General features: G+C 40.1%; 1 protein-coding gene across 2 annotated transcripts in view; it reads left to right on the forward strand.

Annotated features, from left to right (window-relative positions):
• elfn2a (extracellular leucine-rich repeat and fibronectin type III domain containing 2a) overlaps window positions 1–25,303 on the forward strand; it is a 281,476-nt gene that overhangs the window by 147,088 nt on the left and 109,085 nt on the right. For both annotated transcript variants that reach the window (XM_059332413.1, XM_059332421.1), the window contains exon 3: window positions 6,966–7,044. The gene's annotated coding sequence lies outside the window, so the exon portion shown is untranslated. The remainder of the gene's footprint in view (window positions 1–6,965; window positions 7,045–25,303) is intronic.

Genomic DNA, 25,303 nt, shown 5'->3' on the forward strand with positions numbered 1-25,303 from the left:
GAACCAACAAACAGATGGTACACCGTTCATGGTCTGAGAGATCTTCATACCCTTCCTTTGGCTTCATCTGCTAGAGGACCTCAGTCTTTGTGTCTAAGACCCAGAGGAATGCTGCATTCTTAGCTGCTGTTAATTTAGTTGACTCTGAACACCTGATGTAAATCAGTCTCTGATTAGATGCTATAATGAAAACCAGCAGGTGTCTGGGTCCCAAAGCCCAAGATGAACATCCTCTGGCAAAGAGCTGTAAAGAGTGAGGTTAAAAAGTAAGAAAGCTCCAGAGGTATACAGAGAGAAAGAGATTACTGATGGGGTTTTTTTTTTAACCTTTAAGCATCTTAAATTTAAACCAGGCAATACAAACTCATTTTCTTAACTTAAAAAATTAAGGAAGCCTGATTTTAAGATTCATTTTTTTATATTAAATGTTTTAATCACCAATAAAACCCAAAGCTAGTCTACATCTCATATCTTCATAACTTGAACAAGTTGTAGCCTCTCTGAAGTAATACTCCTTTCTTTCTCTTGCCCAGTATTCCTGTATTAGTACATTCACATTGGACAAATTTGCCCCTCAGCACTTCTGTTGAATGTTAGAAAGTAGTGTGCAGGGTGTACAGTTCTGAGGGATTGGGTATTACATTCCCGTAAGGATACTGCTGTTTTACCTCTTTAATCGATTCCCTTTTACAGTAAAAAAAAAAAAAAAAAAAAGAATCTCTTTCAATGCAAAAATTAAAATGTGAGAAAGGGGAAAGAGAGAGAGATAAGTAGGAAGACAATAAAGGCACAGATCAAGAGAGGAAAATTACGAAGATGTTTACTTGTGTATTGCATCTATTAATGCTTCAAAAACAAATTATCTTAATGCTTGTAAAATTGGATCAAAATGAGATCAAGAACGGCTGGAAGACGGATGATATTGAATAGAAGGGAGAGAGGGAAGAGGACTGAGATCATTAGATGAAACGCTGAGACAACAAAGGATTCCACATTAATTGTATTTTCACAGATGACTAATACAGGAATTAATGTCTGTCTAAATTTGAATAATCTTATATAATGCTCAGTTAACCAGGGTCCTTGTCCTACCATGTCAGTGCATCAGAAATGAATGAAATCCAGTGGACGTTGAAACAGTGAAACTTCTTATACTTGTGTCCTTATGAGGACCCTCATGGACATAATGCTTTCCCCAGCCCCCCACCCTAACCTTAACCATCACAACTAAATGCCTAACCAAAACCTTACCTTAACCCATTTTTAACCTTAAAAAACTAGTTTTAACCCGCAAACAGGCCTTGGAAGAAGTGACGACTACCAAAATGTCCTTACTTCCCAAAAAATGTCCTCACTGTGTTGGTTTAAAACCAACAGACAAATTATGTAGACAGTACAAGATCACACACACACACACACACACACACACACACACACACACACACACACACACACACACACACACACACAGATACAAAAACACACACATCCTTGCACTTTTAACTAAATAAGCACCCTCATTTACTCATTTACACAATGCATTCTCCTGCCCCTCATCATAAACTTAGCCATCACAGCTAAATGCCTAGCCCAACCCTTACCCGAACCCTAACCTAAACCTATTTGTAACCTTAACCTTAAAATCAAGTATTAACCCTTAAATTGGCCTTTAGACAACTAAGGACTGGCAAAATGTCCTTACTTCACAAAAATGTCCTCACTGTTTTGGTTAGAAACTTGGTCCTCGCTAGGTAGGAAGCACAGGTACAGACCTTTTTTATATCTATATAACGTTATATACAATTTTATTGACACGTTACCATGGATACACATTGTTCTGCTTCTCTCCTGATGATGCCTTGCCTTGTTAGTGACCTGTCAATCAAAGGTAGCCACACCCCAAATCATACAATTCTTTATTTTCTATTTTCTTCTTAATGGGGCCATTATTAGAACTATTAACATCAATTTGTCTTGGAGAGGATTTTTTACTAGCGATTGAGACCATAGTGTTGTCCTAAAAAAAATTCTGAGGTAATAGATCAAGTGAGAAGTTTTCTCCTCTTGTATTGAAATTATTGGACAGAAATGTCTTTGCAGCCAAACTTAGTGCCCCCTACTGGAATTTTGGTAGAATGCAGCTTAAGCCACTTCCTGGTTTGCCTCCCTGCTCAGACCCGGAGGTTGCCGCCTGACTAGAAATGAACCACTTCATTATATCCTTATTTCAATGAGTTGTGTGCTTCAGCAGTGCCTTGAATCAAACATTTGCTTCAATAGAGCAAACTGGATTCATTTAAATGAAATGACAGAAAGAGGCAATCAGAGGAAGACAGACAGAGAGAGCTAGAGCGACAGAGAGAGAGAGAGTGTGACAGAGAGAGGCAGAGTGAAACAAACCCAAGATGGTGTGTAGGGGAGACAGGCGGAGAGACAGTAAATTGGCGAGACACAGAAATGTAAAGAGAAAATTGATGAAAGCTAAGCAGGAAAACTGTTTAATGACAGCGAGGTGAGTGAGAGACATGGTTTATTCCATGATGTTTGAAATGACACATGTAGAATAAAGTATTTTTGACAGAAATATCACAATTTTAGCTTTGTTTTGGTTACTTTTTCTTACAGAAACATTTGTAATCTCCATTCAAAAATCGCCCGGAAGTTTAAATTCTGACGTTAAGACCTATTTCCACAGTTTCTTTCTACGATAAACGATGCATTTTTGGGGAAATATTTAATCAGTTGTGTACTTCAGCAATGCCTTGAATCAAACATTTGCTTCAACAGAGCAAACTGGATTAATTTTATTGGAAAGATAGAAACAGGCAACCCGAGGACGACAGACAGAGAGCGAGAGAGAGTGCGAGAGAGAGTGAGAGAGAGAGCGAGAGTGAAGCAAACCCAAGATGGTGTGAAGGGGAGACAGGTGGAGAGACAGTAAATTGGCGAGAAGCAAAAGAAATGTGAAGAGAAAAGTGATGGAAGTTGAGCAGGAAAACTATTTAATGAGAGCGAGGTGAGTGAGAGACACGGAGAAGCATATGAGAGACGGTGGAGAGAAAACCGCTCTGTCAGATATGATCAAAAGAGTCTTTATGTGACCGGTTTGAAGGAAGCGTTGTGCAGCAAGACAACATTCCCAACAGCAAGGCAGAGAGCAAAATGGAGGGAACAAGGAAAATCAGTAAAACACAATTTAAAGAGTGGCTCCTCGCTCGGCCTGCCTCTCTGATTGTTACCCTCTAATCTCTGTCACCCATCTCAATCGTTTTCTGTTTTCCTACATCTTCTTTTTAGTCCCACTGGTTCTCTCTTCCTGTCACCATCTTCCTCCATCTCAGTCTCTGAAGATTTTTTTTTTCCTATCTGAAGCCAACCAACCTGCTCTGCTTCACTCTGCTGCTCTACGGGGGGATAAAAATTAATTCCATCTCCCATTAGAAAAACAAGCTTTTGGATGGTAATCAAGATAAATCCGGGCTGGGGCGACGCTATCAGCGGAGAATCTTGATTGTTCACTGAGCACTTAGGAGCCAGGAGAGTGTTTGAAAATAGAGACGAGGCGCTCCCAAACTTCTTATCTTGTTTCTGTGTGAAAAGTGGAAGGAAGCATCCACCTGTGACGATAGTTGGGGATTACAGGGACAGAATCCTAATGGGACAAATTACACAGACGAGTGATAAGAAGGCACACTGATACTGGAGCGCTCCAAGTCCTGTCGAATTCATAAAAAAAGAGCACAACAGTAAAGTTTTGATCACAGTTTGTTTCATTCGATCCTTAACACAGTGGAAAAGTTCACTTTTTGTTGTTTTTTTGCATGTGTTCTGTTTAGTTATGTTCCTGTTTCCCAACTGCAAGTGGCAGCAGCCTGTTTGAAGAGGCTGATGTGTCACAGCAGTCTTCAGTACACGAAGAAACACTCAATTCTCGAAAGTGACTCTCACCAAATTAGTTGTCCTTGTCAAAAGTTTGACAGGCCATGAATCCTTTATAAGCAACCATCATGAAGTAGTTATAAAGGCCTAGATTTGTTCAAACTAGCAACACTAACGGACTGAATTTTCCTAGACTCCACAACCTAACTGAAGACAGTTAGACAAAGTGTTGTAACTTCATGCAGTTTTGAAAGGTGATGCCGTCGCTGAATATAAATTATTCTGAAGTGAATTTTCACTTTCAATAATGTCAATGATGGGTAAAAAGCCTCTGAAATGGAGTGCAGAAATCACCAAAAACAACAAGTTAAATGTTACATTTCTGTTGGTAAGTGGCAACAGTGATTTTTACGGCTCAAGCTGCCATTCTTTATGAGGAGGAGTTGCTTCAAGCAGAACTAGAAACAGGTAAATATCACTGAGGCGGCAAAATAAACATATGTACTTATATAGAGCAAGTGCAGCCAAACATTTTCAACCCACATTCTTGGACACTTGGGAAGTGTTGGCAAATGCTGTAAACTGTATTTCCATTTGGATTCAATCGTAAATAACTATTCCATTAGGTATTAGCTTGGTTATAGAGGTTAAAAGCTGTTTAGAAATTTGAGTTAACCCCCTGAACCCGAGCCGTTTTTTTTTTTTTTTTTTACATTTTACTCACTGCAGCCTTGTATTTCACGGCAATTAATAAAATATGTAAGTTGTGCAGCTCTATGGAATCAGCATAATCATGGCTAGAATTGGTAACAACTTAAAAATGTCTTTTGTGCAGAATAACACTAATAATAATGAATTATTCAAGACATAAATTATTTAAAAAATCTCCAAAATTTGATAAAATGGAATTTATATACAACACTTTTCCAAGTGCCCATGGGTTCATGAATATTGTGGGAAAAATTAGGTCTCCACATGCTATACTTATTGAACTATTTGTATTTTTATAACCTGCTTGGAACATCTCCTCTCCTGTCCTATCCTCTCTGCTCTGTGTAAACAGATTTTCAGTGAATATTTGTCATGTGACTGCAGAATTTATCCGGTTTTTAACAGGATGTAGTAACAAACAGTTTATTTTTCATGATGTTTTAAATGACACATAGAATAAAGTGTTTTTGACAGAAAAATCAACATTTTAAGATTCATTTTGGTTACTTTTTCCTAACAAAAACTTTTGTAACATATGATCCATTCAAGGACCGTCAGAAAGTTCATATTCTGACATCAATGCCTATTTTCACATTTTATTTCTACGATAAACTGTGTATTTTTGGGTGATTTCATAAAAAAAAAAACATAATTGGTGCTGTTAAGAGGGTTAAAACTAGAGTAAATTTGGTTGAAACAGAAGAGTTTTGTTTTGACCTCATTCAATGCTTATTTCTATAAGCATTGAAATGTTTATAATATGATAATGACAATGCTTATCTTTTGAACCATATTGAATTGTGATCATTACAACACTGCTCAAATTACTAAAAAAAAACATGGACTCACGTTAAAAACATGGACTCGTTAGTACAGTTTAACACAGATGTCCTCTGAGCTTGAAATGTCAAAAATAAATGCTTACCAGGATGTAACAGGTGTGACTTTATCTGCTGTCGGAACATGTGGCATTTTGCTTTGTTGCCACTGAAGCTGTCAATTCTGGTTGGCACAAACAGCGTATGTCGTCTGTAGAATTTAGATTGATGGAGGGAGAACTCTGTGGTTTTGTGGACCTGTAAACAAAGGTCATATGAAATCACAAGTCACTCATTTATTGAACAGAGGTTTGTTAACCTGCCATCCTGCCTGCTTTGACATTTCTGCATTGAAGGCGAGTCAAACTCAATCTGATTGCATTTCTTGTAACTCTAAGCTAAGCATGATTGACTTACAAGCACAGCTCCTCAGGATGTTTTAACCAGCTAAGAACACAGAGGGGGGATAGATGGAAATCAGCAGCAGTCCAGATTTTACTTTCCTCTCAGTTGACTTTCCTTCTGAGGCTTTCCAAGCATGGAGAATGGGTTGTTATCTGATGTCAGCATTAATTTCCTTTTATCCAAAAAAACCCCTTGTCTTTTGTATTACTGTGCTTTATTTGGTAAGAAACGTGAACAGAATCTGTGGCTCTGTTTTAAGGATAAAGGCATAAGAATGTGACTAAACGTTGAAGCAGTCTTGTTAAGAGGAAAGTGGAAGTTTTCAGTCAGCTTTAAAACACTTCCCCTTGAACTAAATTTGTGCTCTCCCCATATATGTATAGGTGCTGCCCGGTGCAACCATAGCTTTCTATCATTTGTTAATAAGCTGGTCCACTGGAGCCGAGGAAAGGGAAGACAGATTGTTATTCCTTTCTTTATACTGCCTGAAAGTTTGCCAGCTGGTATTCAACCTGTGGGCTCTGGCCCAAAGGACAGTAATAAAGACCTTTAATTTAACAACTTGTACTTTCTTGTCTTTGTTTTCCCAAACAAAATGATGTTGTTGCTTGCAAAAGCATTAAATGCATTTTGTTCTGTGCAGCAGTGCAATATTCTTCTGAAAGAGAAACCTTTTCTTGGTCAACACGGAGTATTAATATCAGTATAACTATCAGTGACAAAATGGATATATGTGTATGCAAATCTTTCAGAGTACCGATACCATTTGGGTAATTGGGTTGTTTTGTAAGCAGAAAGTTGGACCATGACTGATGGGAGTTTTAGGACTTGTAGTCTTAAACCCATTTTTCTGGCCGGCCTTTTCAGCTGCCTCCTCAGATAACCCCAACAGAGGATGGCTGACATTCAACCATCCATCTTCTCTCAGTACATCTGCAGCCCTCCTCCCTTTCCAATCTATAAAGAAGGCAGAAAACGTACATCATTGTGCAGAATGTGAACATAAAGTCTAAAGTCAAACTTAGTTCTTAGTTTTGTGATGAATGTGCAAGAGTCTTTTTTAAGGACAGTGTTCCTGTATTTATGTCCAAATGCCTGTAATCTATTTCAACTCCCTTCTAACCAACTTATTCATTTCTCTTTTTGTTGCAGGTGGTCATTATTTGCATTGCTGGTGGCCAGCCCAGGTGTTGCCAAATGCTGTCATACCCAGGTGCATGTGTGCACACAGGTAGGCTCACACACATGTTTATGCACAGAGACTATCTTAGTTTTTTATTCGTTGCTTCTGTTTTCTTTTTTTTTTACCCCCCTTTGATAAAGCAGTGACAGTATGGTGATCACACTGTTACTTTGCAAGAAAAGCTGGGAGTTTAATAATGAATTATCTAAGCTCTGCACTGGCCTGCTGCCTGGCTCTGTAATGATACCACTAATTGTGAGAGCTCCTGCTGCATTCAGTTTAGTAAAAGAAGACGCGGTTCATAAGAAGCATTAGGTCAACTTTTGGCAGCCAGTACTGCAACAACAGCAACTTCTTTCTTCAGTGGTTATCTTGGGGTACAGTTGCCTGTAATGGACATATATAATACTTTCACATTTTTACATCAGGGGCAAATAGGATGGCTATTTGGCCTCGGCCAAGACCATAATATGCATGATCTGTTCAATATATGGAAGCATTGTTTTGCCGTGCTCATGGTCAGAGCTGGGGAAGCTCCAACACGCAGAATCGTATTCAGAAATTGGTTGGGTGAAAATGAAATTCAGAAGACAAATAAGAAGAAACAACATCTAATAATAAAAGAGCTCTTCTTCCAAAAAACCGAGTCTCCAACAATGGTGTTTGAAAGTCAAATATTTAACCAGCTGGTTGGGTAATCACTGATTCCAGGAATTAATCAACAAACCTTTCAAACTCCCACAGATAAAGTGTGTGCTTTGTGCTGTGGGGGAGTAACAATCTCGCTAATATCCAGGGGTTAAAGTGGGATTTGAGCAGCGAGGTGTATAATTATCCAAAGCAAATTTGGTGAAACTACAGAGCAACATCAGCCTTTAGTTTGTTTGATGAAGCCACTTTACAACAGCCTTCCATGTACCGAACCAAATAAGATTATTAACAGTTAGTTGTGCAGTACTCTGGCAAACTTTTTAATGAAATTGAAGTGTGAAATGATAAAATGTAGCATGTAATTTTTATTTAGCGGGTCATACGAAGTCTTGTTGTACTTTCTTGTTGATTTCTAGCAGAAACTTTGGCTTGATTTGGTAGTTGTCATTTGTCTTTCTTGAAAAAAAAAACAACCACACAGCCAACCAACCAACCAACCAACCAACCAACCAACCAACTACCCAGCCAACCAACCAATTTGGGGCTGACATTGGGCAAGAGGTGCGGTACAGCCTGGACAGGTCGCCAGACTATCGCAGGGCTGACACATACAGATAGACAATCATTCAAGCTCTCATTCACTCCTACGGGCATTTATAGTCACCAATTAAACCTGAGCTGCATGTTTTTGGACTGTGGGAGGAAGCAGGAAGACCCGGAGAGAACCCTTGCTGACACGGGGAGAACATGCAAACTCTTTCACTTTCTATAATTTTCTAAAAACAAACTTTGGCATACACACAATAAAAAAGTCTAAGCCTATACAAGGACACTTAATGATCTTTACCCAGCAAGCAGCAGTAGTTAAAGTTGAGAGAAAATGAACCCTGGTGAGCTTGCATGCTGGTAGATGAAATTCCAATTTGCAGCATAATGAAAAAGTGGATTTACACAATTTAGTCCAAACACTGTGTGTGTGCACAGGTGGCAAAGTTGAAGAAGCAGCGCAGCAGCAGCAGCCTCAGTGTTTTTACATTATGCATTCAGGAAAAGTACAGCGTGGAGGTAACCAACCCCAATACACAGTGACTGAAGTTACGTGTGTGAAACGGGAGGAAGAAGTCTGGAATGCAAAAATATGTTTCAGGTCATAACTACGTGCATAAAGCAAGAGTGAAAAGCGAGACATTAATCAGATGGTGCAGACAGCTGTACTAATTAAAACAGAAGAGATGTGTCAAGTCAAAACTTGACCGAGTGAGATTTTTGGTTTGGTTTCAAGGGTTATTGTTGGCCTTTGCTCCTCTGGAGACTTTTAGTTTTTCTCTGTTTCTGCAGTCCGTCGCTCATCCATCCGTTCTCTCCTCCAGCCAATTTACAGCTTTTCTTCCTCTTCTCTGTTCACTTCTTTTGATTCGCCCTTCTCCATCGCTGCCATGCTCTCTTCACTCCATCCTTTTTTTCATTTTTTAAAGTCTCGTAAGAATTTTTTGGCCCCATAAGACCATCGCTCTGCCTCTCCCACGCACTCCCTCAACTGTCTCTTCCTGTTTTCTAACTTGTTTTGTCTCTTATTCTTTTTCTTTTGTAGATTGGCCATTCTCTTCCGCTGTCTGTGTCTCTCGTCTTTTTCTCTCCATCATTTTTGAAGTGTAAATGTATCCAACAGGACTCCTTGGCTAATGAAGTGGTAGAGTCTGCCATAATAGCAGCTGCAGAGAAAAAAGAAGGAGAAGAGAATAAAAGCATGAGGAAATATGGTGCAGTAGTTAGGGAAATGGAAAGAGTGAGGCCAGTTTGAGTTTGATAACAAAAGCCAGAAGAAGAGGTGGATGTGCAGCTGTGTGTTGTGTGCGTAACAATGTGTTCTAAAGAGAAAATCAATGAAACAACAATGTAATACAAAAAGACATTTATTTTTTACATCAAAGCAATGATGTAGCTGTTAATAGAAATTGGCTTCTTAGGCTTCTTATTTTATTTCATGATTGTTTCATTCATTCTAGAGATGTCCTTTTTGCCCTCAATTCTTATCTGAGAGTCCTATAATACCAAGTCTGATCCAATTTTTCATCATAATAGAGCTATATAGAGCACACTTATAATAAAATTAGTGAAGGAATTGTGGTATTTTAACAGATTAAAGCTCAGTATGAGGAAAATACATCCTGCATCACTTTTTTGTTTGAATAAGCAAACATGTAATGAAATTCTTTATAATTTTTTTTAGATATTGAGCCATAACAAAGGCTAACCTCTTGTTCTTTGACACAAAGAATAAAGGGAGGGAAATAATTCGCCGCAGGCAATTTTAGAAAATGTAATCTGCTCAATATGCGCATAAATGAGGGCAGATGAACACATAGACAGTTTTGGACTGGCAGCTACTCTGCACTGCAATGCATTTAAAACTTGGCGCTCTTCCTCAGAGGGCCTCTAGTTTATGCTGGCTCTCTTGAAAAAGAGAAACAAGCAGGAAGTGAGGTTATAAATATGTCATAACAGAAAAAACTGCAAGAACATTGCAATTATAGAAGGCTTACACATGAAATGTTTAACATGTAACCCTCTTACATAATGACATATTAAACACAATTAGGGATGGACATACTGGGCTACATGTTTCGCACTTTTGTGGCTTTGAATCCAGCTTTCTCCCTGTGTCAGCGTGGGTTCGCTCCTGGTCCCCCACAGTCCAAATTAATTGACCTGTCCAGGGTGTACCCCAACCTCTTGCACATTGTCAGCCAATCCCAGCCCCCCACGACCCAAGTTTGCATAAGCGGTTAAGCTTAATGAATGATGAATGATGGATGATGGATGTACGCAAACATCTCATTATCAGGAGGTAATCCAGTGATTCCCCTAAATCAGTGTTAAAGGACTGACTGATATGCAAGCCATGCTCCAGTATGCAATTTACACAAGTGTGATATATAAAATGGTTACTCCTGTAAACAACATTTGCATATTTATACTATTCTGGATTTTTCAATGAGGGCTAAGCAGTAGTTTTAATTTTAGGAATTCTAAACCATATCCAAACCCAATTTCTATGCAAAGCCGAGGATTTTTATGAAACATGCTTGAAAACATGTCTGCAGGCGATCTGTCACTGTGATGAGGGTCACTGTTGGATAAAATGTGTGGCAAGGCGGTATGATTGTGGTGTTTTTGTGACTATGGATGGTGTGCCACTCAACGGCATAACCTGTCCACCAAATTACAATAAATTGTTTCTTACAAACAGGCCAATACATAACTCTACTTTTGTAATACATCGAAATATTACAGATTTGGGAAAGCTGACAGAAATATGTCTACATGAGCACATATCAAGGAAGTGCCAAGCTGACACCCAAATCCATTTCTGGTGTGGTCAGTGGGGGATCAGTGCAGCAGAGTCCTTCAGAGAGGGAGGGACGGGTAGACGCAGAGGAGGAAGAGGAGACGGGCAAAGTATCTGATGTGCAGCTCGGGGAATCAAAGCAAACGAGGGGAGGAAGTGAGATGTGACGGTGGACTGATGCTTACCAAATGCGCAGGGAAATGGAAAAAGGGATCAAGAGAGAGATAGGAAAGAAGGACGAGAGCAAAGAGATGGGCAGTTTAAAAGCTGACAGACCCTGGCGCATAATGAAAGCAGCCCTCATGGAAAGACTGGGCAGAGAGAGGAGAGAGAGGCGGTGGGTAGAGGTCAAACGCTTTAAAAGAGGAGGTATGAGAGGATTGAAAGAGAACAGTTGTGATTGAAATAAAACCAAGGGAAAATGTTAATGACTCTAATCAATTAGCATTTTATCTGAACCTACAGTACGACTACATCAGCTGGTTTGAGGGGGAAGTTGTTCCAGCACAAATAGATGCTTTAATGCACTGCTTAGCAGGGCATCAGTGCAGTCTCTACAAACTCATAAAGAAAGAACAGAGTTTGTTGCCAGAACTCATTTTCATAAAGAGAATTACAGGCAAAGAAATAAGCTGAGAAGATTTATAGCTGAAGTACATTTTAACAATGCAGCTTCTAATTTGTTCTATTAATTATACACCGGCCAATAAAAAGCCAGAATTTCTTTTCCCACAAATGGTTTTAGTCGGTTTTAACATGAAAGCATTAAGTACTTTGCTTCCAATTACTGAATTGCTCTCCGAGACTGTAAAGCTACTAAAATAGAATTCTCATCAGCTAAACATACATAGCTTTCATTCTCTTACAGTCTATTAGAGAGGCTGTTCACAAATTCAACTCCTGCAAAAGACAACAATCCGTCGCCGTAGAAGTGCCCTTGAGCAGAGATGAGTACAATCAAAGAAAAATGTGGACAAATAATAAAGCTTCTAGTTAATGAAATGCACTAAAAGACTATAAACTTGCAGACAAGTGGGCACAAGGCAATAAGATCAGTTTACCTGCTCATACAACCCGGTGATAAAGAGGCTGAGAAGTGATAGAAGATAGTGAGGGGGAGGACCATCTGTCTCGTCCTCCCTCGCATTGTTGGGGAAATATCCAGTTTATAGTGTGTAACATCTGATCCACACAGAGGAGAGGAGGAAGGGCAGATGGAGATTAGAGAGGAGAAGATGAAGGAGATGCAACAAAAAGACGGCGCGAGAGGAGAGCGGAGCCGTGAAGGATTTGTGGCCGCAATGAGGCGTGAAGCCACGGCAGAGGAGAGAGAGAGGGAGAGAGAGGGGTAGAGAGAGGCTGAGGATGACTGAAAAGAACCAGAGATAGAGAGCAAACGTGAGGGACACAAAGAGCGAGGCAGAGGGGATAAAGGGATAAGAAGAGAGCGGAGGAGCGAGAAGTGAAGGGGATTGAGGAGCGTGTGTGAAGTCAAAAGCTGCTGAAAAGTGTTGCAAAGTTACGTAACACGACCCTGCTCCCCTCCTAACGAGGAGATTGTAGAAAATGCAGTAAATTGACCGTATTAACATTGTGTTTACACCTACCACTGGGGGAAGCATGCATTATGTTTTTTAAGGCTCATGTTGTGCAGAAATACTCAGATCAGATATATTTCTACCTTCTTAGCAAACTGAGAAACTCCCTCTGATATAGCAGATATAACGCTGAGGAGACATTATTTTATCAGACTGAATATTGCAGTATTTCCAAATAATCACAATGAAACTGTTAAGTATCTGAGAGTTAAAGCAGAAACACCAGCTCATATACAACCATATGGTCAGTGGCATGCTTCAGAGGTGTGTTTAAAAACACTTTTAGGCTCACAGCAAGAGGGTCGCAGGTTAGAATCTGGCTTGCGGCTCTTCTATGTGGAGTTTGCATGTTCCTCCTGTATCAGCGGTGGATTCTCGCCGGGTAATTAGGCCTTTCACAGTCCTCTCACAGTCCAAAGACTTACAGCTTGGGCTTAATTGGTGACTCTAAAGTGCCCATAGGAGTGAATGACAGCGTGGCCCTGTCTGCCCAGTGTCAGCTGGGATCGGCTCCAGTCCCGTCGCGACCTGAGTTCAGATAAGTGGTTAAAGAGGATGAATTAATGAATCAATGAATGAATATGTAGTCACTCATTTACTGCATCCAGGCCACCATGCCCGAGACATGAGGCCACAGACATCTTGAATTTTAACTTGGAGACTCTTTGCTTGGTGCTCATTACTTTCATGGATTTGGTTTATGATTGAGATTTGAGATATGTTGCTATTATTATTTTCCTTTTGTAATATACACTGCTGAAAAAAATAAAGGGAACACTTAAACAACACAATGTAACTCCAAGTCAATCACACTTCTGTGAAATCAAACTGTCCACTTAAGAAGCAACACTGATTGACAATCAATTTCACATGCTGTTGTGCAAATGGAATAGACAACAGGTGGAAATTATAGGCAATTAGCAAGACAGCCCCAATAAAGTAGTGGTTCTGCAGATGGTGACCACAGACCACTTCTCAGTTCCTATGCTTTCTGGCTGATGTTTTGGTCACTTTTGAATGCTGGTGGTGCTTTCACTCTAGTGGTAGCATGAGACTGAGTCTACAACCCACACAAGTGGCTCAGGTAGTGCACCTCATCCAGGATGGCAGATCAATGTGAGCTGTGGCAAGAAGGTTTGCTGTGTCTGTCAGTGTAGTGTCCAGAGCATGGAGGCGCTACCAGGCCTCCATGCTCTGGAGACAGGCCAGTACATCAGGAGACGTGGAGGAGGCCTTAGGAGGGCAACAACCCAGAAGCAGGACCGCTACCTCCGCCTTTGTGCAAGGAGGACCAGGAGGAGCACTGCCAGAGCCCTGCAAAATGACCTCCAGCAGGCCAAAAATGTGCATGTGTCTGCTCAAACGGTCAGAAACAGACTCCATGAGGGTGGTATGAGGTCCTGACGTCCACAGGTGGGAGTTGTGCTTACAGCCCAACACCGTGCAGGAAGTTTGGCATTTGCCAGAGAACACCAAGATTGGCAAATTCGCCACCTGCGCCCTGTGCTCTTCACAGATAAAAGCAGGTTCACACTGAGCACATGTGACAGACGTGACAGAGTCTGGAGATGCCATGGAGAACGTTCTGCTGCTTGCAACACCCTCCAGCATTACTGGTTTGGCAGTGGGTCTGTAATGGTGTGGGGTGGCATTTCTTTGGGGGGCCGCACAGTCCTCCTCCATGTGCTCGCTGGAGGTAGCCTGACTGCCATTAGGTACCGAGATTAGATCCTTAGACCCACTGTGAGACCATAAGCTGGTGCAGTTGGCCCTGGGTTCCTCCCAATGCAAGACAATGCTAGACCTCATGTGGCTGGAGTGTTTCAGCAGTTCCTGCGAGACAAAGGCATTGATGCTATGGACCGGTCCGCCCGTTCCCCAGACCTGAAACACATTGAGCACATTTGGGACATCATGTCTCGAGCATGCCCAGGCGTTGTAGGGAGGTCATACAGGCACGTGAAGGCCACACACACTACTGAGCCTCATTTTTACTTGTTTTAAGGACATTACATTAAAGTTGGATCAGCCTGTAGTGTGTTTTTCCACTTTAATTTTGAGTGCGACTCCAAATCCAGACCTCCATGGGTTAATAAATTTGATTTCCATTGATAGTTTTTGTGTGGTTTTGTTGTCAGCACATTCAACTATATCAAGAACAGAGTATTTAATAAGAATATTTCATTCATTCAGATCTAGGATGTGTTGTTTAAGTGTTCCCTTTTATTTTTTTGAGCAGTGTATATAACTGGTCCAGCATCTGGATCTGTATTTTAAATTCATCATGCATTCATATTAATGATCCCATGGTCGACCCCCACAGGTGTTTTCAATTTTGCCTAATTACACAGCTGGATGGTGTCGGTGTGCACACACTGTGCTTGATTGGCATCCGCCTCATTCATGCACCTGGTACTGCTCGGTTAAACCAGAAAATGGAACACTGGAATATACCTATTTCACACAAGGTGTTTTGGCATGCATGGAGCGGCTGTGGCTCAGTTGGTAGAGTTGGTCGTAGTATTCTTGAGCAAAATACTGAACCCCAAATTGCTCCCGATGCTGGTTCATCAGTGTGTGAATGAATTCCCAATGGTGGCACCAGTGTGCCCTGGTAGCCTCGGCCACCAGTGTGAATGTGTGTGTAAATGGGTGAATGAGCGTAGTGTGTAGTGTAAAGGTGTTTGGATAAAAGTGCTATATATGTGCACCCTGTTTACCATTTACCATTGCAGGAAAAACATTTATTAAGTAGGTATAGACCTCTCTCATAGAAAATATTTTAAAATGTCACATCAGAAAAAGTGTGGACGACTAATTAATGATGGTTGAATTCCATTTATCTGCTTCATATTCATGGTCTTGAGTTGTGCATGCTGGCTCACTGTCACAATGCCGTGGCCACTTTCCATCCTTTCCTGCTATAAAAAGTCAACACATCTTCATTGAAAAGTCACTTTATATGCATGTTCTCAGGTAATAGGTCGTGTTGGAAGCTTTATGTCTTAGTGGCAACATGCTGGTCATGCAGAAGAAAACTTTGGTTGTTGCTATATTTCATTTGTGGCAAACTCAATACAAAGAGGACAGCTCAATCAATGTTGCTTATTATTCAGAAAAACTGCCAAACAAATGTACTCCACTGAACAGTATAGTTGTGCATATGTTTGGCTGATGAGTTTGAATATCAACAATCTTCGGTGGTGTAGTGATAGTTGATGAGGTGGGTGTACTAGATAGATAGGCAGGTTACTACTGTTGGTTACTAATGAGTATACTCTCCTATATATTCATTGGCTTCTTGGATCATAGGTGGGTATTAGAGGTGGGAATCCCCAGAGGCCCCATGATACGATTTTATCCTGATATTTGAGTCACAATACAATATTATTGTGGTTTTAAACATTTTGTGATATGGTGAATATTGTGATAAAACTGTTTTACTGCATTTTGTTTCCACAAAATTTAATTCAATCAAGAATTGTTTTGTCAAATAAGAGAAAAGTCTCTGTATATTCTACTCACTTCATTCTTTTTATTTCTCCACAATGAGAGTCAAACGCACGGACTGACCAACAAAGTATTCAGTCAAACTGAACTGAACTGATATCAAACATGTATGGACATCAACAACTGCAGAATTTTATCAAACTTTCCTCAACTTTAAGCCTCACTGCTCAGACTTTTTTTTAATGGAACATTTAAAAAAAAGCATAACTTTGCAGCATTATTTTGACAACTTCTGACGCACATGGTGCCTATAGATCCTTAGATCTCCTAGTTTCATATGATACCAGTATCTCCAGTAACACAGTGAAAATACTGATGGGCCGTCAGAATGCTAACTATCAATACTTGGTGGCCATGAATCGATATAATATTGCCATGCAAAAATTGCGATAATGTATTAATTTTCCCCCCACCTCTATATGGGTATACTGTAAACTGCCCCAGATACCTTCGATACACTACAACACTGTAAATCTTTCTTCAGAATTTCACTTTTAACTTAAATCCACAAGTGTTAGTATGAAGGGTCTTTAGCTGTGAGACAATCGTTGGAAACATATTAACCGCAGTCGTCTGCAAAAATGTGAACAATGCAGCCTTGAATGGTAACATTTTACCCTCAAACAAAAATGAGAGCAGCTTGGGAACTGGTTTTGGCTGAATTAATATCCCAGATATGTAAATCAGATGATAAAATGTCCAATGATTAGCTGTTAATGTGTTAATACAGTAAATTCCAGACAAAATAATTCGAGTTGGTTGAAAACATGTCCCTACCTATAGAATTTAACCGGTCTCTTTAGTTGAATTGGTGCTCATGAGGCATTACACTTTCAAAGTAAACACATAGTGAGTGCATGCTAACCATCCTAATCCCATCCTGAGATGCAATAAAAACAATTTGCCAAACACTGAGTGAGTTGAATACTTTATGCGACATCTGTCTTCTTCAGGACATTAGAATGTAATGTTTGGATGTTTTTTCTGATTATGTTGTAACTACAGATTATGTTTCTCGAAAGGCCTGTGTGTAATTCATCATAATGGAGTTAAAATATGCAGAGTGTTTAGTGCATGTGTGTGTGGGCGTGGGTGATGATAGCAAAGCAGAGATGACAGTTGTGTTTGCCACCATTCCTGAGAAGACATGTACTAGATTGTTGGAAAGTGGCCTTTTTGTGTTTGTGTGTGTGTGTTGTGTGGGCTGTTGTTTATGTGATGTGGCAATGTGAGACTGCAGCTGTAAGTAAAACTTTGCAAGTAAGCTGCTGCTGTGAAATCTGTCTCTGTGGGGGGTTCTGCAAGTCTTCCTCCCTGCTCTAAATCCCCCCTTGTGCATATATAATGCACTCCCCCACATGCAATATGGCTGTGTATGTCTTCCTGAAATCTATGTATGTATTCCAATTCATGATAGCAATGCCTATATTCATGTCGAGTGCTGCCCTTATTTGTGATGCGGTTGCCACAGTAAGCTTTTGTTATTGCTGTTATCTCGTCTATATGAGATTCTCATCTGGAAAGGACTTGAGGCAGGAAATGCCCGCCCCCTGTTCTCTATAAGAGCCTCGGTGCCGCTCTGTAGCTCATTTACATCTTGAGTCCATAGACTATTTATAAAAGTGACGGCTGCTCATCCCTCACTGTGCGCTTCAACAAAAGCACCTCACAAGAAAAGTGTCACGTGTTGGATATTGTTATCTTTTACAACCGTGGGAAATTTTTGTTTAAATGTGAATGACTATTTAAGAGATAGTATTGCTTTTGGTGAGGATATGTTCTGTTTGAACAATACTGCATGTCAGTGGAGGAGCAGTTGAGGCATACACTACATCTGTTGATCATGGAAGCACCTCATGGTATACAGGACAAACTGTGTGCTAGGCAGAGAACAAGCATGCCTTTACCTCATGCATAGGGTTGCAAAATTCCTGGAAACTTTTCATGGGAATTAACGGGAATTTATTGGAATAAACAGGGATAAGCATAATCTTGACTAAAACAACCAGATTTCATGCAAGTTTACTTGAATATCTGCTATTCCTCAATCGCATGCACACATCACACTGCTTACTGCAGGGCTACTGAGGCCACGCCTCCTACATGCACTGTGCATTCCTCCATAATATGTTCAATTCATTTACATGCTGTATGACATATTTTTTTATTCATTTTTTTCATTTAACATTTTGAATGGGACCTTTTGGAGGGAAGGGGTCATTTTACTTGATTTTTAAATGGGTGGTAATGGGGAAGACAAGTAATATTTAATTCAACATTCATGTTTTTGTTGTTCAATGAAAGTATTGATTGTTAAGTAAAATAATTGAAACTTGATAAAGTTCTATTTACAAATTACTCTGTTGAAATGTCATGTTTTTATTTTTATTTTGAATATTTCCAAAATTCCCCAGCTCAACTTCCCATTGAAAGTTTTGGGAAATTTACCGGAAATTTTCTACCACTTTGCAGTCCTTTTTATGCATCCATGCTGGTTACGATTCAGCACACTGGGTCTGTATTTCCTCAGAGTACCAGCAACTGGCAGTAATTTAGAAGACATTTTCTCTCAAATGTCATGCATCTTAGACAAAGCAAAGTTTCATCTTTTGTGTTGTGTTGTTATACCATCATACTTATAGCAAAAGCCATAAGAGTAGACACCACAGGAACAAATAAAAGAGTCACATGACTGAATGGGTGGTAGAAGCCTAAGATCTGTAGCATTAGTAAGAAACTGCAGAGTTATAAAGCAATTCAATGCTTTGCATATGAAGTAGCTGTCAGCACAGGTTGTCTCACACCATCAATATAAAACACCAGCAAGCATGGGAAAAATTGTCTTTTATGAGTTTTTATAAAGAAATGATAGGTTTACAAGAAATAAATTACATTACTTGCTCCGTGCGCTGAAGAAAACATTATTTGGGAATTATTTTCGCTGAAGGAGCATGTTTTTCCTGCTATCATTATAGAAATAACTTAGTGTACGTTGACATGTCATTCAGTTCAGGTTCTTTCCATTCGCAGTCTACCCAAAATAAAGTCGTAAAACACAGGAATCAGATTTAATGCACCCAGGCACTTTGAAAGGTAGAAGTCAGAGGGTGCAGTCTGCGTCGTGCCAGGGCAGTTTATTTTCTGCACAAACTCTTTATTTCACTCATTCTTCTTTCATAATGTTTGTTGTGTCCTTCCTTGTGTTGGAGGAGTTTTGATATGATTTAGTCGTCTACCATTCATGACTTCTTTTGTTCGAGGTGAGATGTTTTAGTAAGCCCAAAGGAGATTTTATCTTTTATGTTTGTTTTATCAGTTTTATAAAAGGTAAATATACTTAACTCTCAACTCAAGGGATTCGGAGCCTTAAGGGTAACAGCAGCAGAGCAGGGACATTGTGGGAGAGATACGACAGTAATGTAGTCAGCAAAATGAGAAATAGCTTAATAAAAGCATGGAGAGAGAGAGAGTGAGCAGGAGAAGGGAACTTGGCAGATGCTGGAGTATATGCATCAGTAACCACAGGGTAATGCAGTGTTATTGATTAACCTATTACAATATCAATCAACCATACTGCTAATTTACTAATGACACCTTTACTATTGGATAACAGTACGAGGGGAAGGTACTGGTGCTTCACTCTCACAGGAAAACCCCCTGTCAATTAAAACTACTTTTTGGTGACGCATTAGAGCATAGTGACTCAAAGCGTGGCTCGTTGGCCGATCGCAGCGCTTAGGAGATTTCGTTTGCCCCCTTGAACATGACATGCAATACATGCACTATATTTTAATAATCCAAAGCCTGTTTAAATACCTTTACTTTAAATAGCATGACATTTATACCGTAGGCAGCTACTATGTCACGCAAGCATCTGTCAAGTTGAATGCAACATGTAGAAAACGTTTGGTTGCATGGCAACTAGTGGTAACTCATGAATGTCATGGGAATATAGTAATTTCACTTGACATCTTGGCAATGTATGTGCCAATGTGGCAGTATGATGGAAAAGCCACCACAGAGAAAACAACAATTTGACTGAGAAGAATATGGAGTTTTAGGAAAAACGGATGAACTGGTCAGCAAACAGGTGGATTTGGTGATCAAGGTATTACATCTTAAAAACAATATGTGGCTAATCACAAATCCTATGACACGTTTATGGGCAAGGAGCACATATGTATGTATCAGGCGAGACTTTTGCTATTCTACAATGTCATTTAGCAGACGCTTTTTTCCGAAGTGATGACATTTGAGAGTTCATGCAACACAAGCAAAGATGAATTTGAAAGACAACACACAAGTAAGAGCCATGGTTTCAGTGCATGCATCACACATTAACATTAATTATTATCTTTTTAGATTATGTGTGAATGTGTTCAGTAAAGAGCTGAGTCTCTTTTTAAATATTGCGAGGGACTCTGATGGAGTTTAGAAGTTCGTTCTACCACCTGGGAACTACAGAGGAGAAGAGTCTAGTTTTAGACTTACCTGTCAGTCTTCACAAATACACAAATCGTTGTAACATAGACATGCTTTGTGGTATCTCACAAAACGGCTAAGCATAGCAAGCTGTTTGGGCTGCTTGGTAAAAGTGTCCAGTACCTTAATATATACTGAATCCATCCAATCATCCGTTATCCAAAATCGGGACGCGGGGAGCTGGAGCCGATATACTGAATACACTCAAAACATATTCTGTCAATATGACTGGTATGGGTTGAAAAGTGCAAGGTCTTGTGCACAAGGACAATGATGACATATCCAAGCATGCTTGCTATTTTAGTTCATATGGACGCAGTATGCTATGCTAAAATGGAATATAAGTCAGAGGCTGTGGTGATTTATCATCTTCTCCCAGCCAGTCACTTGTGACAAGCCATAAATGACCCCGCTTTCACCAAATTACCAACACCCCGCCTTGAGCTACCTCATTTGCATAGAATTGTCATCTCTCTGAACCTATTCTCATCCAACCATGGTACTATTTGGACTGCAACGGGCACATTAATACCAAATAGATAGGGTCAGTAATACAATTTTCAAAATGCAGTGGCATTGCTTTTGCCACAACAACGATAGAGGACAAAGCATCAAACCAACATTCAGAAGCTTCGAGGAAAAAATAATCACCTTTTTCTGGAATTATCATTTCAGTGCTGGCAAAATATTTATTTTTAAATGACATAGCTGCCTAACTGTGACCCAAGTTCAGACTATTACTACAGCTACACATTTTACCATCTAACAAGTTTAATATAGTAGCTTGCACTCCCATTCATGAAAAAACTTTTTTTTTTTAAAGATTATAGGTTTTCTTTGATTGTAGCGAGTTTACTCTCAACTACAGGTGTCAGGCCGGAATGAAAAAGGCCTTGAAAAATGGTTGTGTTGGGAAGATGATCTGTCCCAAGAAGATACATACGTAATTCTCTATAAATACAACACTGTGACATTTTTTATAGATGGACTAAAGAGTGACAAACCATTTTGGGATCCATCCTTGGACCAGCCTTGATCCAGACCCAGCAGATATGTCTCACAGCAGAATCTCTAAATACACACGCATAGAGCTCAACCAAATGGATGGCAATTTCAGTTAAAAAGCACTGAAATGCCATTGTACTACCTGTGCTACTAGAAAGATTGGCACCATCATGTCAGATCACTCAGTCGGGAGGCTTTTATAAGAATGGAAAATAACAGCTGAAAGGATAATGGACCAGTCCAATCTTACTAAAGTATAATATTTCTTTGAAATGACAATTTCCAAGTCTTAGCAAACTCAAGTTGTGGTGAAAGCACAATTAGATGTCAATAAAGTGACAAGATTATTTGTATTGCTATCATTGAGAGCCACTGTGGGTATTCTACCAGATTATATTGGATAGAGGATGGATGTTTTGTCATTGGATGAGTTTAACATGTCCACTTTGTGTTACGGCATGGGCCTGTCAACAGTATCCTTGATTCTGGGTTAGCAGAAATGTCACACAGTGGAAGAGATAGTCCAGCTGTCAACAGGTAACTTATAAACAACAGTGATGGAGCAAGAATGAATAATGAATACAGAAATTGTCATGTTTCTGAGGATTATCTTTCAAAAAACTGCATGTTCCCTCCAAGGGGCTTCACTTGTTATTTCTGACACTATTCCATTGCCGCAGTATAATGTGCTGTCAAACCGAATACTTACACATATTCAATAGAGTTGTAATGGCACGCTCTGAGCGATAGCTTAGCATTCAATTACAAACAGTAGAAGAGCCAAACCTTCACTGGCTTTATACCTTCAGGGAGGGCTATGTTCAATACCACCCGTAATCCCATAAATGGTTAAAAGTGTCTAATCCCTGTCGTAGTAAGGCCTTTATGGGGCCGTTTAAACTTGCTGTTCGCTGAGAAAGAAACCTCAGCCGCGACACGCCTAACCGGATTATACAGCGCCGAGTGTGCACAACGGCATAATGCTGCTGCGAGGTAATAGAGATGTTACATACACAGCTCCCATAGGCACCAACTACACGTGTTCTGTGGGCATGAGTGTGTGCGTGTACGTGTGTGTGTGTGTGTGTATGTGTGTGTGTGAAGGAGTAATAAAGTGATAGTGATGTTAAATACAGAGCTCCCAGTGGTATCGCTGCATATACTGTGTGTGTGTTTCACTGGCGACAAATGATGCCTTTTAAATGTGTTCTTATTCAGCTGCAGGGATGTGACTGTGTGTGTGTGTGTGTGTGTGTGTGTGTGTGCATACCCAGCATGGTTTCTGCTGCTGAGAAATTAGTATATCTGTTTGTATGCCAGACTGTGTGTGTGTATGTGTGACGTGTGTTTGTGAATGTGCGCGTGACTGCGAATTTCTGTGCGTGTTAATTCCATGTGTTGGAGTGTAGTGTGAATACTTATTCGTGTGTGTCTGCTGTGTTTGTTTGTCTGCATTTTCATTCACAGCATGGTTCCCAGTGCTCAGAATAATGTCTGTGTGACTATGCATTTGTGTGTGTTTGTGTAACTGTGTGTGTGTGTGTGTGTGTGTGTGTGTGTGTGTGTGTGTGTGTGTGGAGCCGAGCTGGGCTAAATGGATTCCCTCCATCTTAATAGAGCTGGAACCATGAGGTTAATGAGCGAGTGATGTTCAGACGATGCCACAGCACTTTAACTACATTCATCACAGTGTAAACTAGCAATGCACCAACAACACATACATATGGAAGTATACATTGGTGTCTCTGTGAGAACCAGTTTTTGTTTTTGTAGTTTGTGAGGATACTTTTGTGAATTAATTAAAACCGTAAAGTAAAAGGAATGAATCTCTAAAATAAGCTTTATTTATGTTTCCTGACAAACTACTTCTAGGTGCCATCTGAAACAGATGATAGTGTAACATTGTGTAACAAGACCTTATGAAAGGTACAACAAATGCCTCAGCTTGGCCTTGACACTGGCTTTATACCGATGCGATGATAATCGTCTCTGGGTAAACAATTTCAGAAACACACTTCCTTCTTGAAACTGGGACTGAAAAGGGTCTAATGAGGGAGATAGGTCCAAAGTTTGAAGCTTGACTGATATTGCTGACTAAATTAAGGATATCCCTGCTTTTTAAAATAATTGTAATCAGCCTCTTTGGAGTCTCCCAACTGTTTTACCCATTTAACATCACTCATATTTGTCAGCATCAATATCAGAAGCAGTGACAAAACTCTGTTGTTGTTAGTTTGGAGGACTTGCTTTGTTTGGAAAATGAAGACATTTTAAAAGGTTTATATACTTCTCTCAAGACATTATATCAGTGAAAGTCCTCACAGGTATAGAAGCACAAAGATACTGGTGTGTGTCTGTACATATGTGAGTGCATTATGAATACAAATGTGTTTGTGCCTCTGTGTGTTGGAGAACTACTTGGAGATGTACAAGAGCTGAACAAAGCCGGGGCTGTACAGTCTTGCATCACTGAGTGCTGAGTGTGTGTGTGTGTGTGTGTGTGTGTGTGTGTGTGTGTGTGTGTGTGTGTGTGTGTGTGTGTGTGTGTGTGTGTGACTGTACATGTGTCAGTGGGTGTTAGTATAGGGGCTGAGGCCGCCTTTCATGTGTTAACATGCATCGGAGGCCTGTAGGAATGATAAATCCCAAGAGCTCTTTCTTTCTTTTTCTTTTTTTCTTATTCATCTCTCTCTTTCCCTCCCTCCCTCCCTCCCTCTGTCTCTCGAGCTACTGCAGAGGAAATCTTTTCTTATCCTGTAACAATGCCTTAAATTAAATTTTCAGTCTACCCATCTGCATGACTATCACCACACTAATTACAGATCATTCCCTTTTAAGTTGCCAGGGTTAGTGAGAGAGAGAGAGAAATGAAGAGAGTTGGAGAGAGAGAGAGAAAGAGAGGCAGGACCAGTGTAAAAATGTGTCTTTCCCCCACTATAAACCAATCTGGTGTAATGGGGTCCCACATGGAGCCGGGCTGACTTGCCCACTTTTAATGACTCTGCTACATCAAACATCGGAGCTGCCAAAAAGCAGCAGACTTTCCATCCCTTTTTTTCTCTCTCTCACCCTCTCCTCTGCTCTTGTCATTCCTCTCTTCACCCTCTTATCTTCTCCCCCCCTCTCTTGTGCATCACCATTTTGGATGAAAAAGCGCCTCCGAGTCAGGGAAAAGAGCGATAAAGAAGAGGAAGGAGGGAGAGACAGCATGAAAAAAAGGGCTAGAGAGAGTTACAGGGCTTCATCTCTTTCGTGCCTTGCTGTTTTAATATTTAATTCACACATGGAATTTCTTGAGTCATTCAGTCACCAAATAAGACTCAAAATCATTTTATTATTTTCACACTGTGTTTCAGCCCCATCCCTTTCCCTCCCTTTTCTCATTTTCTCTATCATTTGTTCTTCCTTCTATTTTCTGACACTTTGTAGTTCTCCACTTGCTTCTACGACATTCATTCTGTACCTTTTCATCTTCCTGTTATCTACCTTTTTCACATTTTCAATTTGCACACACACATAAAGAAAATGCAAATTTGAGAAAAAATGTGTGTGTATGCATGCCTGAAAAGTTGGCATATTGAAAATGCAATGAAGACAATTAATAATGTAAAATCCCTGCTTCTCCTTTTCCTACAAAGTGCTCAGGTCCAAAGTGTAAAGGAGCCAATACACTCCATTACAACTGCTTGTCAGATGGTTGGATAGCCTTGAG

The sequence above is a fragment of the Centropristis striata genome, chromosome 1, assembly GCF_030273125.1.
Source record: "Centropristis striata isolate RG_2023a ecotype Rhode Island chromosome 1, C.striata_1.0, whole genome shotgun sequence".
NCBI lineage: Eukaryota > Metazoa > Chordata > Actinopteri > Perciformes > Serranidae > Centropristis > Centropristis striata.